The 21,426-nt window shown below is 34.8% G+C and overlaps 1 protein-coding gene across 5 annotated transcripts in view; it reads left to right on the plus strand.

The window, feature by feature from the left end:
- sano (CABIT domain-containing protein serrano) overlaps positions 1–21,426 on the plus strand; it is a 136,511-nt gene that overhangs the window by 70,340 nt on the left and 44,745 nt on the right. For 3 of the 5 annotated variants that reach the window (XM_075309960.1, XM_075309959.1, XM_075309963.1), the window contains one exon: positions 5,661–5,680. The exons of the other annotated variants lie outside the window; for them this stretch is intronic. The gene's annotated coding sequence lies outside the window, so the exon portion shown is untranslated. The remainder of the gene's footprint in view (positions 1–5,660; positions 5,681–21,426) is intronic. 5 annotated transcript variants of the gene reach the window in all.

Consider the following 21,426-nt stretch of genomic DNA (forward strand, 5'->3'; position numbering starts at 1 on the left):
GTCGTCTCAGCGGCTTCCGGTTTCCCGTTCCCAAAACACTTTAATTACATTTGTAACGGTTGATTTGGCAACTTTTAGCGATTTTGCTAGCTGTGCGTAGCTCAGATTTTCGCGATGCGCGAGCAAAATTTTGATACGCTGCTCTTTTTGCTTGGACGGCATTTTGACAACTGAAGAGTGAATTCCAAAATCAAAATAGGAGCAACATTCTACACACGCACACCTTCAAAATGAGGGGTGTTCAGGTTTTTTAAAAGCAAAATTGAAAGAAATACGTCAAGTTTATATTGACCAAATTTTGACCGTATCACCCTTTACTAACATCGCGTTCAACCGGATCGAATGAAATTTTGAGTTCCGCAATCGTGCCATGTTTCAGTGGATAGCTTGTTTCGTTCGGAAATTGGTGCGATTTTAATAGAGGGATGGGCATCGCTAGATCGAATCGGAATTTCACCACATCCCATATTGTATGGGGTCTGAGATAAACATTTCGATGTGTTACAAACGGAATGGCAAAATTAATATACCCCCATCCTATGGTGGAAATTATTTGCAATTCAGAACTCTATTTCTAATCTTTTGAATTCAGTCCCTATGAAATTGGAAATTTCCCATTATAGATCAATGCGTTATGCATGTGGACCACATGAAAATGAAGTATGACCTCAAAAATTACATGGAAAAAAGCAGCACCGCATTTTTTTAAACTTTTTGAGGGTTACTTCATTTTATTTTAACTTCGGCCTACCCTAATACATTTCTATATGCATTCATGTATATTTATATATCCATATAGCCATAGTGCAATTAATTATGCTCAACACAAAATGTTTTCGCATAAATTACACAAAAAGAAACAACAACAATAAGAACAAAAACAACAACAACAAAATGCAACAGCACTCCAATGTCTCGAATGATGGTGAAAATAGAATCTCAAATGCGGTGTGGAAAAGTGTTGATTGTAGGCAAACAACTGCAACAGCTACAGCAACACCAACAAAAGTTGGTAATGCTGAAGAGCTTTTTGCCAGAACCATTTGCATGAGCAAACAATTACTCCCTCTTCCTCGACCAGTTGGTCAAAAAGGCCATACCAATAACCACTACACCACACAATAGTGATGGGAGACGACTCTGAATAAACAAAGAAATTGAAAAGTAAAATGTGAACACTGACTGACTGACTAAGTCACCCTGTCAGATGGCCAGTCAGTCACTCAATTTTTGCATTCATCACCACATTCCCAACTGGCCAGTGTCTTTGGGAGCTCTCAACAACTATGGCTGAAAGTAGATCTTCTTTAGCCACGGATGGATGGATGGATGCATAGCCAAGTAAATAAGCGATGCCCTTTAGGTTCGGTTCACCATATTGTGGACATCATTAGTCATGGTGACATGGGTGTACATCGTGCGCACACGTACCGGCCGGCTGGCCCGTCTAGCCCACAGTCATGCCTCCTCCTCCTTGATGACCTCAGCGGCATTTAAAGATGATATAGACAACGATGAGGATGATGATACAGCAAAAGCTTTCATTGAAATGTTCTGCATAGAAAAGGAAGAACCCTTAAAAACGACACAAAAAGTTGTTGCAAAAGTGGCTGTTGGAAATGGCTTAAGAACTCTTAAAGAATACAATTCTTACTGATCCACTTGAGACTTTTGCAAATGTTCAATTTCAATTTACATACACGCAAAGAAAAGCGATTATGTTTTCTACTAAATAAAAATATTGAATAAGGGAGTTCACATGTCTAGTAAAATGCGAGTGATCACAGACCGAAAAAAAATTAACAAATTGACTCGAAAAGAGCAGGACAATAACGGTCTCCAAGGGATTTAAGGAATGTACTGGCTTCTCAATGTACAGGTCAAAATTGGGGTGGCCAATGGATATTGATGTTGCTAGGGGGAACCTGGGGAGTGATTCATTTCTCTGATAGAATGTACTTTCCCTTGTCCAAAAATCAATAAACTTTTTAGTTAATCCGCTTTAAGTAATTCGAAAATTTTGTTGGACTAAGGTAAACTTGACTTTAATAATTCTTAAAAATTCTTCAAAATTAATGAAATCGTATTTAATTCCTGTTTGAAGTCGGGTCTGAAGACCCAATCAGCAAAAACGAATAAACCTAACCAGCAAAAAAAAACTTGGAAGTTCTTCCAAAGGCACAAATTTAAAAGCACTTCTAGAAAATGCACTCCCAATGATGTTCTTTATTTTAACTAACCAGGAAGTTATTTTAATTCAATTTTTTAAAACTTGGGTTTTTCGTATTTTTAATGGGTAATTTTAACTTTTTTTGTTTCAAATAGGTTAAAAACAGTGTAATAATTCATAAAATGGTACAAATCATTTAAATTTTGTTGAAAAAAATGCTAAATCCAATATGAAAAATTGTGCATTTTTTAAAATATTTGAGGTCAAACGTTTCCGACAAGCGTTAGAATCCATTAAAAGTTATAAAAAAATGTAAAAATTATTTATTTGACAAAATATCACAGAATTTTTTAATTTACATCCAAAACATTGAATTCGGATCACACCTAAAGAAGTGATGCAAATACAGTGCAACGGCTTTTGAAATGGAGGACTTCCGTCCTATGACAAGCCCATGTTAAATTCATCGCTTCGGCGACAATTTTGCACCACTTCCGGATCCAAAAAGAACATTTTCATTACTTTTTTGGCGACGCTTTTTTCTCTGGTATCAAGTATTCAAAACTCAAATTTAAAAGATTATCGTGTCTTAAATGTATCCTTACTTCAATTCTCTGCTTCTTTAGTTCGGAAGCAATCAAACCACAATCATTACTCTAAAGATAAAATACTTGGAACCGGACAAGCTTTTTATTAGTGTACGCATAAAAAAAGTTAACCCTCCAGAGCTCTGAAGCGAATTTAACGCTATTTTAGTTCATGGAATTATTATGTTTTGGGAAAGTTTCCTTGTCTTTAATAACGTCTTGCGTACATTATTTAAAATAACTAAAAACGAAAAAATATCGACAAATTCGTATTTCGTATCTTAGTTCAGAATTTGTTAAAATTTGACCATTTTATCATAATGCCCATCTTGAACTTCGTATGACGCTAAAGGCAAGCAATAACTACATTTAGGATGAACAAAAATGTACATTTGTAATTCGATTTTTTTTCATATCTTTAAAGGGCAATTTTAACTTTTTGTTGCAAATAGGTTAAAAACAGAGAAAGAATTAATAAAATGGTACAATTTATTTAAATTTTGTCGAAAAAAAGTAATAAACCCATCCTAGAAAATTTGCGAATTTTTGAAAATATTTTAAGGCAGCATATTAAAAATCATAAAAGGCTATACAAATTATTTATTTGGCAAAATATCATAAAATGTTTTAATACACACCCAAAACACTGAATTCATATTACACCTAAAGCAGTGATGCAAATTAAGTTCAACGGCTGTGCAAACAGTGAACATCCATCCTAAATTCTTCGCTTCTGCAACGATTGTACAACACCTCTCGGACCCGCAAAGCACATTTGTACTATTTTTTGGAGACGCTTTTTTTGCTGGGTACGGTTCCGACACCCATTTTCCAAATGACATATTGACATACTGACATACTGACAAACTTTTTTATGTAAAATGAATGCCAGTTTAGATTTTTTCCTAATTAAAAAAAGAGTTAATACCGAAAACCCAGCAAAAAAATTGGGAGTTGTTCCACAAACATTTCTTTTAAAGCCCATCCCAGAATCCCCCATGAGTTTTTCAACTTCCGATGCAGTCCTTCTGGACAAGTCCACAAACATTTCTTCTAAAGCGCATCGTGGGATCCCCCAATAATTTTTTTCCACTTCCGATGCAGTCCTTTTGGACAAGTGCACAAACTTTCTTCTAAAGCGCATCTTGGGATCCCCCAATGTTTTTTTTTCTACTTCCGATGCAGTCGTTGTGGACAAGTATTAGAAAGAACGCAATCAGACTATTTTAAGTGCAAATTTTGTATAATTAAATTTTACAAAAAAATAGAAAACTAATAAAACACTAAAAAATAGAAATTAATAAAAAAAGTAAAAAAATAAATTTCATCCCCGCTGGGATTTGAAACTGTGCCGTTTGACTTTTTCGCTTCCATGGAAGTTCTTTTGAGAAGGTTTTGCAAATTACGAGAATTTTTAATTTTTTGTTGATTTTTAATGGAAAAAATATATTTATACGAAAATATATGCCGAAAATAAAAACGATGCATGACATAAAAAAATATTTTTGTAGAAAAATATTTGCCGCTGGTGAGATTTGAACCTGCGTTTCTTATTTTTTTCGTTCATACTAATAAAGAACATCTCGAGAAGCAATTAGAATGTTATTCCTTGGTGTCGTATTACGATCAAATCACAAACATTTGAATTGACCTTTCAACGCTTTATGTTCAATTTCGTTTGTGGCTGAGTGTGCTAAGGCATTCTGTTATGGTGCCAGCAAACCCAGGTTCAACCCCTGGTCGGAGCGAAAAAGTTTTTCAAATTGTAAAAATTAGATAATAGGAAAATAATTGTGTAATAAAACATATTGATGAAAAGAAAGTGAAATTGGTTGAAAAAAATTTTTTTTCATTTTTTAAATTTCTTCATTCAAATTAACTTCCAGGGCACAACTTCTAAAGCAATGCAAAGGATCCAAAAAGAGAGTACTTCCGTCCTATGACAAGCCCATGTAAAATTTATTGGAGATGATCCAAGTTTGCACTACTTCCGGATAACAGATTGGGGATCCAAAGTACTTTTTTGGAAGCTCTTTTTTGCTGGGAAGTGTAAAATCCTTAAAATAAGTCTCAGGTTATATTTGAATATTTTTTTATTTATCTATAACCCCAAATAGGTGCTATGAATGTACGCCCCATGTGGCCGTTCTTGGTCAGGGTTCAAGGTTTTGTCCTATGGGAAGAGTCCAAAACGGGCCCTAGGAAAATGAGCCCTAAAAGACAAGTGAAGCAGGGCCCATAATTGTGGGGCGATGATCCCTATTGCATACCAGGCCCATTAAAATGATCCACAAAAAATATAACTGACCCAAAATACAATAAGACCTCATTTCTCTTTCGATATTGGATCTGTACATAGGATGACGGCCAATTTTCAATTCCCAGAATGCGAAAATAGGGTCCACTTGAAAACGAAGCACCATGCCAAAAAAGGAAATTGGGGTTTATTTTCATCTGAAATGGTGGGGTTTATATCCATAATACAAACGGATCCCAAATAAAAGTGAAGTTATTCAGAAAAAACTTAAAAATCGGTGATGTTGTTTTCCATATAATTTTTTTGGTGTCCTACTACATTTATATTTTGGGGCTAATTTTCATGGAGCCCATATTCAGAGAGATTATTTTTTTACTTTAAGCAACTTGTGTTTTACTTAAAAAACATGCGATTTTAACGGAAATTCCTAAGATTTGTTTACCTAAATTAAAAAAAAAAAAACATATGAACTTTCTTTTATTTAATTAATAAGTAGGATATATTCACATCATAGACATACATATTGTATTTAGCGAAAAGTCGTATTAGTATTAAAAAATGCGACAGTATTTTTTTATGTTTTGTTAATGATTTGAAAATGTATTTAATTGTAAGGAATATTAATTAATTTCATTTTTATTTTCAGGTAAGGGCAGATTTTTTTAAGTAAGTACCCCATATACCTAGACATCTTTAAAAGAGGCAAATTCATTGTCCTAAAAATCGTAAAAATTTACACAGAAAAAAAGTAAACTGTTTTATTGGAAGAATACACCTCGTGCGAAAATTTAACTAAATTATATTTAATATTTCCACACAGCGAGGTGTACTTTTTGACTGCAATTCACGAAATTACACCCTCTCGTAGAAGAAAAAATTAACTAAACGTGAAGGAAACAATCATTGGTGCAATTTTAACCATAGTTCATTATACACAGTAGTTCATTCCTACACAGAAAAATGTGTTTTTGAATTCAATCACGAAATTAATTGATTCAATTAAAATTTTAATTGGCAAAATTTTGGTGATATTTTTTGTGTGTACTATTTGTGGGAATCGTACGAAAATTTTCTTCTGTTTTAGTTCATATTGAACTTACATACATATATCTCATATATCAACTTTATAACCAAGTTTAGTTTATAAAATGTTTGAGACATACTTAAAAAAGGAAAATTCCATTGGGCTGTGGAAAAGTTCGAAAACAATATTAAAATTTAACTACAGACAAATAATATGTTTGCATTTTAACTTATTTAATGAATATCTGCACGATAAGATAATCCACCATGTTCCGAAATTCGAAATTGCACATTGCAAAATTTTAATATAGTTCTCTTTAATGAGAAGTTCAAATTAAAATTTTACTAGAGCCCGAGAGTATCTCTATTTTTCCGTTAAAATAAAAATAAATTCTTGCAGTTTGCAATTCCGAATATGGGAACATGGCAGTATGTCTTTTAATTAAAATACAGAATTGTAATCATAAAAAGTGTTTGGATATATAGTTCTAACTTAAAAAAATTATTAAATAATTCAAAGCGATCGATTGTCATTAGAACGCTCTCTTTATATCAGATCCACAAACACTTTAGATAGACTGTAATATTTCGTAATTAAATCAAAAATTCAGTATAGTCAGAAAAAATTTCATTGTATTTACGAAATTGTTTCGTCGCCTCAATATTAATGACAAATCTCGCTGCTATAACGAATCGTTTTCTACCATCGAGGTGGACAATAGGTGCACTAGGATAAGGCTTTTGAAGGATAAACATATCCAGCGAACGAGAAACGTGGCAGGAGAAACAAATAAATTGTAATTATAAGCTTTGTAATAATAACGAATTTTGTGATTAAAATTAAGCTAATGAAACAAATACAAGTCGATTTTGGAATGAATTTTCCATTTATTAAAGAACTATCATACTATTACTGAACTTTTTCATTGTTTTGTGCATGTTTTTCGAACCCGCCAAGTCGGAGAGAAGTATTGGAAACAAATAAGGGGATTTGTAGCAGATTTGAAACTTTTGGTATAAAAGACGAATACAATAACAACAAGCCAATTATTAGCTTCTTGTTCTTCATGAGACAGTGAAATCTGGAACCTCTTTTTATCCTAACCTAACCTAATCTCCTCACAATTCTTTACGACCACAAACAGGAAACATTCCTCTTAAATGAGCATACAATGTATTTAGAGTTCCTTGCGTCACTCTATTGAAAGAGAACCTCAAGACGAATTGTTTAAGTCGGCATTAATCGCCATATGTATTTCTTGAGGCTTTCAGCCCGAAACTTATGTGGAGATCTTAGTTTGTTTTTTTTTCTGTTGCTGTTTTTTTATTTTGTTGCAATGTCGCCTGTCATGTGTGGTTGCATGAATGGTGTGCCAAATCCTCTTTTACTGTGATTAATGATGAAATGAATACGTTTTGCTATACTAGGGGCCATAAGCTCCTTCTAGCCACGATTTTCACTTTTAACTCAAGTCAGCTCGACAAAGCTTAAAGCAGTTCGTTTCTCCTGTTTTTGGTTTTGTTGGGCATATTGTCCACATTTGCAGACGTCTGTTTCCTAAGAATTGCTTTGGTTGCAAGTCTAGTAAATTCAAACAAAAAGAACACCCACACCAGTCTATAGACGGTGCTACCACCTTCTTCATCATCATCGTCATAAGTAGATAAACTATAATCCAGTAGAAAAGAGAAAAGTTGCCTATTATATTAAGGGGGCCCTAATATAAGTACTGGGTACTTAAAAAATTTGAAGTTCTTCTACAAACATTTTTTTAAAGTCCATCCCGGGATCTCCTATCGATTTTTTTCACTTCCGATGCAATCCTTTTGGACAAGCCTAATAAAGTATGGAATTATGCCATTTTAAGTGAAAATGTAAGTTTTGGGCAATTAAATTTCGCAAAAAAAGAATAATCAAGTATATACGGCCGTAAGTTCGGCCAGGCCGAATCTTATGTACCCTCCACCATGGATTGCGTAGAAGCTTCTACGAAAGACTGTCATCCACAATCGAATTACTTGGGTTATGGTATCTTAAAACTTCTTAACATCGTTTTCTAAATTGTGAGTTAGTCCATAAGTGGTATAAATTAGACAATACGTAGAGAGCCAGAATTGAAATATGGGGGGTCGCTTATATGGGGGCTATATACAATTATAAACTTGATATGGACCAATTTTTGTGTGATTGGGGATCGATTTATCTGAGGGCTATATATAACTATAGACCTATATGGACCTAGTTAGGCATGTTTGTTACCGCCATATACTAGCACAATGTACCAAATTTTAACCGACTGGCATGAAATTTGCTCCTCCAAGAGGCTCCAAAACCAAATCTCGGGATCGGTGGATTTTTATACCCCCCACCCTATGGTGGGGGGTATAAACCTGTATTGCCTGCACCATACGCGCTAACAGTCGCCTTAGCGCATTGCACAACAAACGGAGTTGCCATATGAACGTCTAAGGAATATTTTAAGAGTTTTCATGACCAAATAAAAACGAAATCGTGAACGGCCGTAGACGAAACCGTTAACATTCCGTTTTGATTTTTCGTGAACGTTTTCGTTTCATTTTGTTACCGTCCGCTCACGATTTTGGAACGTAATTTTTTCTATTAGTCTACCAATTGCAAGCTTCGTCTCCATCAAATATTGTTTGGTTTACGATTTTGTTTCCGAGAAAATAAATGAGTTTTTTTGCGGATACGAATTCCATAAGGCCTTGCAAATTTGGCACAGTTATTCAATACACTTAAGATGAAACTGACGAACCATTTTTTTCAAACGCAGGCCTTGGATGGTGGAAACGTTCTCCTCGTCTAGTATGGCATATGTAACAAGTACTTACCTCAGAGTGTTTCGTTTCCCGCTTCTTCCCGATGTAAAATGAAAACGTTGCACTTATCACATCTGTTCAAGAATGGGCAAAAGGGAAAGGCAAAGAAAAGGAACCAGAAAAAAAAAACACATCAAAAGCGATGTTAAAATGAATAATTCCTCCTTCTTTGACAAAACATGCAGGCTAGCATGCATCATGCATGAGCTCATGGAGGCACGGATAGACGGAATGATTGTTGCATAGGCAACTATTGAATTGTTAAGGAATTAGGGGGGTAGGGGAGCTTGCATGACACATTCTCATCGGTAAGAGTCCAGAATATGTGAGTGCTGAATATTCATGCGTTGCACTCAGCAAATTGTATTCGAACATCTTGCTCGTTTTTCTCATTTTGCTGCTTTAGTTGTATGAGCAACATGTGTAAAATGCCTCTAAATAATGTATCGCACGACAATACGGCAAGGATTCTTATCCCTTCTTTGCATCCCATGCCATTGCATGTCTTGTTGCCAGTGTCGTTGAATTCTTTGAAAATGCTAAGAATTGTGAGGTTGATTCTATGCCATAACTACAAAACCCGTAGATGTGAATAGCGAGTTCACCTCTCTTGGGAGCACCCTTTTTAGTTAAAATGGTCTTGCATTCATTGGCTTCAAGCCAACGAAAGGGAATTCACTTTTCAATTCTCAATCTTCAGCATATCAAATTCATAGACTATATTTTGAATACCCTGCTGGCGAAGGACTTTTCATAATGAATGAAGATGATATCAATTGATATGATGTAGTGACCTATTTCAAATTAAGGCTACTATGTGGTAGACTTGAGTATACTTAAGACAAACTTTCAGCGATAATTTCCTCAAACCAAATGAAAATGTTAATGAGTTCATGCCCGAGAAAGCTCATATTCCCTCCAGGATTAATTTAAAGCATAAGGGTGACCAACCAAAATAATTTATAGATTGAAGTAAAAAATTTAAAAAATATTTAAGAAATATCAGTCCTTTCGTTTCTCTTGAAGTAAATTAAAGATCTCTCGTTAAGCGGTTTATGATAACATACACTCAAAAAAGGTGAACTCTCTATTTCACTAAAGGCAATTTAACTTTACGAGTACTTCAGTTCATGGAATTATTATGTTTGGAGAACGTTTCTTTTACTCTAATAATTTTTTCGTACGTTAGTTAAATTAACTAAAAAACGGGAAAAGTTATACATAAATTAAGCATAAGGACTTACTGCATTCGAATTTCTCACAAAATAGCTAACTATTTCTTTAAATTTGTCACTAAAGACACCATAGGATGGGGGGTATATTAACTTTGTCATTCCGTTTGTAACACATAGAAATATTGCTCTAAGATCCCATAAAGTATATATATTCTGGGTCGTGGTGAAATTCTGAGTCGATCTAAGCATGTCCGCCGTCCGTCCTTCCGTCCGTCTGTTGAAATCACGCTAACTTCCGAACGAAACAAGCTATCGACTTGAAACTTGGCACAAGTGGTTGTTATTGATGTAGGTCGGATGGTATTGCAAATGGGCCACATCGGTCCACTTTTACGTATAGGCCCCATATAAATGGCTTGCAGAGCCACAGAAGCATATTTCATCCGACCCGGCTGAAATTTGGTCCATCGTGTTGGTATATGGTCTCTAACAACCATGCAAAAATTGGTCCACATCGGTCCATAATTATGTTATACATAGCCCCCATATAAACCAATCCCCGGATTGGGTTGATGAGCCTCAAAGAGAAGCAAATTTCATCCGATCCGGTTGAAATTTTGAACATGGTGTTAGTATATGGTATCTAACAACCGTGCCAGAAATGGTCCATATCGTTCCATAATTATATATAGCCCCCATATAAACCGTTCTCCAGATTTAACCTCCGGAGCCTCTTGGAGGAGCAAAATTCACCCGATCCGGTTCAAATTTGGAACGTGGTGTTAGTATATGGCCGCTAACAATCATGCCAAAATTGGTCTATATCAGTCTATAGTTATATATAGCCGATCCCCAATCACAAAAAATTGGTCCATATCGGTTCATAATCATGGTTGCCACTGGAGCCAAAAATAATCTACCAAAATTTTATTTCTATAGAAAACTTTGTCAAAATTTTATTTCTATAGAAAATTTTGTCAAAACTTTATTTCTATAGAAAACTTTGTCAAAATTTTATTTCTATAGAAAATTTTGTCAAAATTTTATTTCTGTAAAATATGTTGTCAAAATTTTGATTTCTATAGAAAATTTTGTTAAAATTTTATTACTACAGAAAATTTTGTTAAAATTTTATTTCTATAGAAAATGTTGCCTTCTTTTAATTTAATGTATACCACGTATGGACTTACTTACAATTTAGAAGACAGTGATAGTGAGGTTTTAAGATACCTTGCCATCGGCAAGCGTTACCGCAACTCAAGTAATTCGATTGTGGATGGCAGAGTTTAGAAGAACTTTCTACGCAATCCATGGTGGAGGGTACATAAGCTTCGGCCTGGCCGAAATTACAGCCGTATATACTTGTTTCCTTTAAATTACAAAATTTTCTTTAACAAGTGAAAACAATTATTGATGTCTAATAAATTTTCTTGAATTTGTCGAAAAATATTTAATTATTTTTGTGATATCGGCGTGATGCCAGCGTTTGTAATACTGTTTGGTTAAATTTTTCTAAAAATATTCAAAATTTTCTAAAATTAACCAAACGTTTTCTTCCTGGTGTGTTCACTGTTTTTTTCAGTGTAACATGAGCAACACAAGCAAGCAGGTACACCAAAAAAATATCTATGTTATATCAGTGATGGAAAATGCAATTTTTTAAAAAGTAAAAAAAAGGTACTTTTTTTAAGCGAAGAAGTACTTTTCACTAAATTTCGGTTTTTATTCAACAAAAACATACTACACTACTGTGGTATCGTAATGGACTGAATAATCTAAGTGAGCCTGGAGTATCGGGCTCATCTACTACGCCCATGAGATCGTCAAATTCATTTTTTATGAGCATGGCATTCTGCAAAAATTACTAACGGCATCATATTTTTATTGGTTAGCACTTCAAAGTCGGAAAAAATAGTTAAAAGAGGAATTAAGTTGTTCAACTTTCCTAATATTATACTTTCTAGTGGAGAATCATTTTTTCAACTTTTGGTTTCAAGGATTTGTCCATACTTTCTTGGTTCAAACCTACTTCAGTATCCCAACGAAAATTCTATTGGAAGATTGTTGTGAAGAGCTCTTAAGACCGCATTTCAATGTTAACACGGTTCAATGTCAAATGTTAACATAAAAACGAAATAGAAAATCAAATTTTTTTGTCAACTCCGCAATTTTAAATTCATTTTTCTTTTAGTTTAAAATTAAAGTCGTTTACAAAGATTACCGTTGTATTGCAACCGTTCACATTATTCCAGTATGTGATCGATAACTTCTTTTCTACAAAGTGTTCGTGGAAGCGCAACATAGAATCATGTTCATTTCCGACCTAAAATATTCTTGAAAAAAAGGGTTTTTGGTGTCAGATTAAATGAACAATATATTCTACATGGTAGACATTTTATCGGCCTTCTTTTCAGTTTTATATATACAGAGTAACCGATGCTCAAAATCCGGTTTTCGGATTAACCAAAAATTCAATTTTTCTCAGAAGGTCTAAGTGAGCCCGATGTATCAGGCTCACTTAGACTATTCAGTCCATTGTGATACCACATTGGTGAACTTCTCTCTTATCATTATCACAGTGCTGCCCGATTCCATGTTAAGCTCAATGACAAGGGACCTCCTTTTTATAGCCGAGTCCGAACGGCGTTCCACATTGCAGTGAAACCACTTAGAGAAGCTTTGTAACCCTCAGAAATGTCACCAGCATTACTGAGGTGGGATAATCCACCGCTGAAAAAGTGTTGGTGCTCGGTCGAAGCAGAAATCGAACCCACGACCTTGTGTATGCAAGGCGGGCATGCTAACCATTGCACCACGGTGGCTCCCGTGGTACAGTGTTGCCATTGTGCCACTTTACTGCCAAATTTGTCACTTTTTTTAAGCTATGGTATTTTTGTGACACTTTGAATTTGCCACTAAATGACCTACTCTTTACATTTGTGTGTCATTTTACTATCAAGTTGTGCCACTTGTAGATTTTATTACCAAATCACGTTAGGTTTGCGGATATTATCGATACCTTTAACATATATAATAGAATTTCCGCATCCAATACCAGCAAAAAATATTTCAGCAGTAAAATTTAGTTGCGCTTTTTGGTATACAATAAAGTAGGCAGTGCATCCACATTGCATGTATCGGTGGCAATAACGCAAACGAGTAATCAAACATGTTTATGATCATTCGTTTACGTTATTGCAACCAATTCATGCAGTATAGATGCACGAAAGGTAGTGCTGTTTTCTTTCATACCAATAACAATATTACTCACTTCTGACCAATATTGTTATTGAAATGAGCAATTATATCAGCGCTAGGTTGAAGCTGCTACAAATCGGGACATCGCCCACAAAAATCAGCGCTGATTCGGTTGTTTTGTAAACAGTTACAATCCTACTGAAATAGTGCTCCATTTTTTGCTGGGATACTACATTTGCGAGCAATTTCCCTCCTCATATCGTAATCTTATCAACAGGCGGTAATTGGGACCGCCTTAAGTATGCAATTTCAAGGCATTCGTATTTTAAGGACATGAAATCTTTGGCCTTATGAAAATATTTTTTCAGTGTTTTATTATGAATGACACTTTTTGTGACACTTTTTAAAAATTCTTAAGGTTAACCATGCCCTCGTATGCTCTGTGATCCTGAAAAACTTTTGAGTAGATACCAAAACCTACTTTCCGATCGATTTTGGAGTCATACACTGCCAAAAAGCGAAACCACAAGGGTTGTATTTTATATATCGGGATTAGAGAACAAAAATAATTTGAATTTTATTGTGACAGTTGATGAATCGTGGTTTTACGCGTATGAATCCGAAAGAAAACAGCAGTCGAATGTAGGAATGTTTCAAGATAAGCCAAATCTAACAAAACTTGCACTGAAAGAAAATACTGTCGAATTTTTCTTACCATAGAAGACCCATTTCTATAATATAAAGTTTATTCATTGCCCAAAAGCTGAAAGAAAAGTTTGTTTCATAAGGACATCTTGTCTTTAATAATTCAGTAAAAGTCTTCAAAATTAATGAAATCGTCTTTAAATTTGTCTTGACTACAAAGTACAAAAGCGGTAAAAATAGGAAAAACTTTTCAGCACTTTATTTTAAAGACTTGAAACATGGCATAATTTCTACTTGAAGTAGAGTGCGAATATAGAAGACTTTTATAACAGACATTGATATGTTAGCACATGAAGAAATCAGGAGAAAGACCGAATAAATTCTATTTTTACCTAATACGCAAAACTTAAATTTGAAAGAGAAGAATGTGTTCTTATTTCAATTCTCCGCTTCTTTGGCACAGAATCAATCAGGAATACCAACCGCCGAAGACAGAGCACTCTTCACCAATATGCGAGATTTCAGAATGCAGACAAAAGAAGGATTTGATGGGTCATCCGCCGTATAGTCCTGACGTTTTTCAACACTTGGTGAAGCGATTGATGCGTTCACAATCCATGTTTTGGAGATACCTCAATCAGAGTTGCAAAATTTCTTCGACAATTGGTGCAAACGCATGCAAAAGTGTATACATTTTAATGGGGATTATTTTAAAATAAACAAAAAAGCGATTTTCGCTAATTAATATTTGTTTTTGTTATCTAATCCCTAAGTGTAAAAGGCAACCCTCGTATATTGTCGATTTGAGTCTTGAGAAGAAATTAGAAATGAAAACTTCTTTTGCTTTCCTGCATTTGTATATGCACGCAAAGAAAAAAAAAGTTTGGAAAACGTGTACCGAAAACGTTTTTCTTTTGTTAGAGTTTTTTGAATTTTAAACTTTTATCGCCAAAAAATTCGTTTGTTACAAAATTTTTATTTTTTCAATAAAAAAAGTTATTTTTGAAACAACAACACAGCCCATTTCGTTTATATCAAACACTGTTCTTTTCTGACTTTAGGTCTTTTATAAGACACATTTTAAAGTTCAAAATTTAAAATAGTACTTTGTTATGTTCAACATTTTTTCGGAATCTTCCGAACATATCTGGAATATATGTAAACAAAAAATTTGGTCGAAGCAGGGATCGAACCCACGGCCCTTGGCATGCAAGTCGGACGTAGCAACCACTGCTCCACGGTGCCAAACTAAATGTTTGTTTCTGTTAAATAAACTTAGTTTATTCGGTTCGTGGGCGCCGCAAGCTATGCTATATAAATATAACTTATATGGATAATTATCTATTGATGACCATAACAGGTACATAGCTCAGTGGTTAGTGTATTGGCTTACAAAGAGCATGGTCCGCGGTTCGATTCTCCGTCCAGGCGAAAGGTAAAAAATTTAAAATTTATAAAATCGAATAACTTCTTCTACATTGTTGGTATTACAGGAAAAGGTGTTAAGAACTAAAAAACCTCGTGGATGTGAGAAAGATATGAGGGAAAATGCAATTAGCAAGAAAACAATAATTTTTTTTGAGTTAGTCTTTATGAAATTGTTTGTACATCCTGGAAAAGAATAAACGTTTATCACAAAAAGTATATACTTTTCTTCCAAATACACTTCCTTTCAACGAAAAGCAAATGAGAAATGAACTTTGTTTGTCTAAAATTTCGTTTGGGAGGAAAGAATTATTTTTTTGCGTGTGGCGATTTTCCATATCATCTCTCTTGTGAAACGACTGACTGCCAGATGGAGGGTTATTATGTTAAAACTCGGTTCGATCGTTCTTATTTATACTTACTCCCAATACTACAACCTGATTTTAATCCCATTGCAAGAAAATTATTAATCATAAAATACATTAATTTAAATAATGAATTAACAGTATTTGAAATTACCTGCTTCTGAGTACCTCCTCAATGAAGATGTACACAATCGTCTAGTGATGGTCTTTTAAAATTTTGACATTTCAATTTCCGGCAAATATACAAATAATTCCATTTGCAATTACCAAAATACAACAACACCAAAAAACAAAACAACAATAAATCACAAATAACAACTTTGCATTCCAAACAACAACAAAAAAAAAACAAAACACGTTTCAAAGATTTTATACAAATTTAAATAAATCACCTTCACGAGTGAGTTCAACACACATTTCATTTGGAATTGAGAGCTAAGCTAAGCTGAACTGAACTGAAGCCAATGTCGGATGGCTGCCGTCTGATATCAACGGAATTTTCTTTCATTTCCCCTCAATGATTTTATGACACAAATACCAAATGGCCAAATCATTCAGATTTCTATCAAAATGTCATTATATTTGGCTCGGCGTGCATGTTCTGGCCACAGAACCACATCAGAATAAGCAGCAGTAGCAGTAATGCTAGACGGAACTTTCGAAAACTCCATAATTACTACTGCAGATTGTTGCAGTCTCGTGGCGAAAATAAATGGTGGCGCTATTTGGTATATTCTTGATTAAATTTTTTCCTCATATTTTTCAACACTGATTTACTACTTGTGATGTTGGTGCTGCTGCTGGTAAAGCCAATTACCCCCAAAAGTAATTTGGACAAATATTTTCATTTTTTTCTGTGTTTGTTGGAGCATTTTGTGGCTGACAAAATTAATAAGAAAATTTCCTAATGAAAATATGCAGTAAGGATGGATGATAGACACAAACAACCATCCTCATGGAGACGTGAAAACGAAAAATCCACAAGAAAAATGGTATGGAAAATTTCGTGCCACTTTCTATAGAGTCACCGCAATACAACATTGCAAGAGCAAACCGCATTAATAACGTCAATGCCACATCAGTGATCAGTAGCCACAATCACACTGACTTGGATGATAATAATGAGCAGCATTTACATACAAACTGTAGAGGAAGAGTTAAAGTTGGAATTGAAGTAACATCATCATCATCAGGCGTCGTTGATTTTTGCTTTCATTATCATCATTACAGGAATAATGATTACTGTCATTTTCTGGCAGACAACCATGAGAGTTTCACGTGTCTAAAATGTTCAAATTTCTCTTGAAAATCCCTCTATAAACATATGAAGCGTTTAGTTAATACTGAGTCACTGTACTACACAAATTCATATCGGAAAAATATTTTCTTAGTTTACAGTGTGGCTGATATGTATTGCAAACCAATCATTTCCTACAGCTGATAGATTTATTCCAGTGAAACTTCATATTGACCTATTGCATTCAGAAATATTGTTATTGTCAACCCCAATTTCTTTTTGCGATCGTGCTTCGTTTTCAAGAGGGTCCTATTTTCGCATTTTGGGAAAGTTGACAATGGTGGCAACTTTTGTTGTTTAGAGTACCATTGGCCTTCGAGTTTACGGCTTTCTTCTATGGGCAGACCCCAAAGTGGAGTTTCATTTGAGTTTTGGCGTTCATTTTCCTAGGGCTCATTTTCATGCCGCCTGCGAAAAGTAATGCAACTCATATTGAGAAATGAGTTTGAACTAAAGCCATTAAAGGTCCAATAAATTTAGAAGTTCACCGATGCATAAAAAAATTAGATTGGAAAGATGGACATATTTGCTTTGTTTGCACAAAAGTGGCCAGTTACTGAATTTCCTCCAATGAGAATCCATTCCAAATTGAGCGGATTTTGAGTGGGTTTAATTTCCTAGGAGGTCAGCTGAAATATACAGTTGACCTCCTTGGATTGGTCACCAAAACTCAATTGCCGGTCCGAATCTGAAATACCAACCACCATGAACCAAATATTAGGGTTTTCTTTGAAATTTCAGGAGGGCTTTAGGGGACTTCCCGAAGATAAATTTAAAGATTTCACCTATAAGGACTATATCAGATTCTGGATTTATAAGAACCATTTTTGTTTGAGTTTTAGAGGAATCATTAACATCTCTTGTAAGTGTGCAAGAAAATTATAAAATAACGTCTTGATTTGAAATCTTAAATCTGTAGATTTTCACCCGAGTAGTAAAATCTGGAAATTTTACATTGAGTTTCAAGCAATTTTCATTATCAGTGCGCCTTCTATACCCTCACGAAATGAAGTCGGTCTATATGGAGGCATTACCAAATGGACCGATAAAAACTTAATCCGATACACGTTTTTGTGAGCCTAAAATACCAAAATATTTACAATTTCAGGCAAATCAGATAAAAACTACGGTTTCTAGAAACCCAAAGAGTTAAATCGGGAGATCGTTCTTATGGAGGCTATACTAAAATATTGACCGATACTCACAGTTTTCGGCACACCTCTTTATGACCCGAAAATACCTCTAGATTTCCAATTTCAGGCAAATTGGATAAAAACTTCGGATTCTAAGAGCCCAAGAAGTAAAATCGGGATATCGGTCTATATGGGGGCTATACCAAAACATGGACCGATACTCACCATTTGTGGCACACCTCTTTATGGTCCTAAAATACCTATAAATTTCCAATTTCAGGCAAATTGGATAAAAACTACGGTTTCTATAAGCCCAAGACCCCAAATCGGGAGGTCGGTTTATATGGGGACCATACCAAAACATGGACCGATGCTCACCATTTTTGGCACACCTCTTTATGGTTCTAAAGTACCTCTCGATTTCCAATTTCAGGTAAATTTCCAATTTCAGGAAAATTGGATAAAAACTGCGGTTTCTATAAGCCCAAGAAATAAAATCGGGAGATCGGTCTATATGGGGGCTATACCAAAACATGGACCGATACTCACAATTTTTGGCACTCGTATTTGTGGTCCTACAATACCTCTAGATTTCCAATTTCAGGTAAATTGAATAAAAACTGCGGTTTCTATAAGCCCAAGAAGTAAAATCGTGAGATCGATCTTTATGGGGCTATACCAAAACATGGACCGATGCTCACCATTTTTTGGCACACCACTTTATGGTCATAAAATACATCTAGATTTCAAATTTCAGGCAAATTGGATAAAAACTGCGGTTTCTATAAGCCCAAGAAATAACATCGGGAGATCGGTCTATATGGGGGCTATACCAAAATATGGGCCGATACTCACAATTTTTGGCACTCGTATATGTGGTCCTACAATACCTCTAGAATTCCAATTTCAGGTAAATTGAATAAAAACTTCGGTTTCTATAAGCCCATGAAGTAAAATCGGGAGATCGGTCTATATGGGGGCTATACCAAAATATGGACCGATACTCACCATTTTTGGCACACCTCTTTATGATCATACAATACATCTAGATTTCAAATTTCAAGCAAATTGGATAAAAACTACGATTTCTATAAGCCCAAGATCGGAGGTCGGTTTATATGGGGACTATATCAAAACCTGGACCGATATAGCCCATCTTCAAACTTGACCTGCCTGCAGACAAATAACGAGTTTGTACAAAATTTCAGCACGATTGCTTCATTATTGAAGACTGTAGAGTGATTACAACAGACAGCCAGACAGCAACCAGATAGACGGACATCGTTATATCGTCTTAGAATTTCTCCCTGATCAAGAATATATATACTTTATATAGTCGGAAATGACAACAAACAAACAAACTTATTATACCCCGTCACCATTCTATGGTGGTGGGTATAATGAGGTTCTTCGCTTCAGATCTTAATCCGTTGGACTTTTGTGCCTGTTCACACAAAGAAATTATTCTTTACTCCGGAACGAAATTCCCCTTTGGTTTTAAAGAAAATTTTTTTGCTTCATGCGTAATCTTTGTTTGACCAAAATTTCATTCCTCAGAAAAAAAACTCTGTTAAAAGCTCATTTTCACTAATTTATATTTGTTTCAGTATTAACCGGTTTTAAGCAAAATAAAGAACCGAATCTCAAATTGGAAATTTTTAATTTAAAAAAAGTTTTAGAACACTCTTGATCCCACACAATTTGTCAATCGCTCAAAGAGAGGTTCGTGTCGATTGCTAGAAAGAAATGCTCCTAAAATACGATCGCGGTGCTACGAAACATGTCTATGACATCGTGGCAAGTGATAAATCGTATGAGACCGAAATTAAACAGCAGTCGCATGTTCGACACCTGAAGCAGCGATTGATGCGTTCACAATGCATTGTTTGCGGATACCTCAATTAGAGTGGTAAAATTGCTTCGACAATTAGTTCAAACGCATGCAAAATTGTATAGATCTTAATGGAGAATATTTTGAAAAGCTATAAACTGATTTTCGATTGTTAATATTTTTTATGCTCTAATCCCGAGATATGAAGGAAAACCCTTGTAGTTATAAATTCGGGTTTGTTTTCTTTTAACGAAAAATCCTTTGCAACAAACTCTAAAACGTATCCAGTGGATTTGAAACCATTGAAAATTAGAATGTTAATATTCATCAGAGCTTGCGACCCTCGAATAGCGATTTAGATACTTTATTAACATGAATATACGATTAGTTCCTAGTTCAGTAAACCGCACGTAAAGTGTCTGTAATACAAAACAGCTCTATTTGCTGCAAATAATTTTCTCTTGAACTGCTGCAAATGACAAAAATTAATTAAGACGTTTTTGATTATATCGAAAATGGAGTATTATCTTGACATCGCCCTCTTTCCTTTCAGTGGCTTCTGCATTGCTTGGCTGTGGTGGCCCATGGTCTACCACATGATGAGGCTAGTCAGTCGACAGCGAGAGCACAAGAAAAATGTGTGTCATCAAACAAATGACGTTGCATGGGACAAAAAGAAAACTCTGTGGCAAAAGAGTTGCTTACACTGCCAAGATTTGCCCCTCTGCAACCTTTTCAAGATGGTGGCACAAAAAAATTCAGTCAAAATGGGACAAAAAAATGCAAAAACAAAAAAAAAACTCTCCCATTCTTAGGAAGTAATTCCTACTTTCCACCATGGGATAAACTATTTTTCCTATTAACTAGAGATGGATGTGGACATGACGCTCTACCAATCCATGTGGTGTCATCGAATGAGGTTTGCCTTAAAAGTTCTCAAAAGTCGCACAAATGGCAAGATGGGAAAAATAGCGCATCCACATTGTCCAGTAGCATAGAAAATGTCACGTTTTCACATAACTTATGTTGTTGCCTGTGTTGGAACTTGGTCTTTGTACCGGGCTGTGACCATTTAGTTGCGTAAGTTCTGTTGAAGCGAACCAAAAGAAGAGGGGAGATTAAAATGATACTGTGAATTAAAAAAGTAATCTTTTATTTAAAAAAATGATTCACATATTGCTACGAACATTCTGAAACATGAAAATAAAGTTAAATTAAGGAATAAAATAAATTAAATCAATTTAGGTTAACCCTCTAATGCCCCATTTTTTTGCCAGCTGATTAACGACACAAAAGTAAGAAATCGAAACAAGAAAAATTTATTTACGGTAAAATTCAGTATATGCTGCCAAGCTTCTTGAACATTTTTAACTACACTCAAAAAAAGTGAAATCTCTATTTCACTAAAGCCAATTTAACTTTATTTTAGTTCATGAAATTATTATGTTTGGAGAAAGTAAAAGTAAGTAATACTCTAAT

Source organism: Haematobia irritans, chromosome 5, assembly GCF_050003625.1.
Source record: "Haematobia irritans isolate KBUSLIRL chromosome 5, ASM5000362v1, whole genome shotgun sequence".
NCBI classification, from domain to species: domain Eukaryota; kingdom Metazoa; phylum Arthropoda; class Insecta; order Diptera; family Muscidae; genus Haematobia; species Haematobia irritans.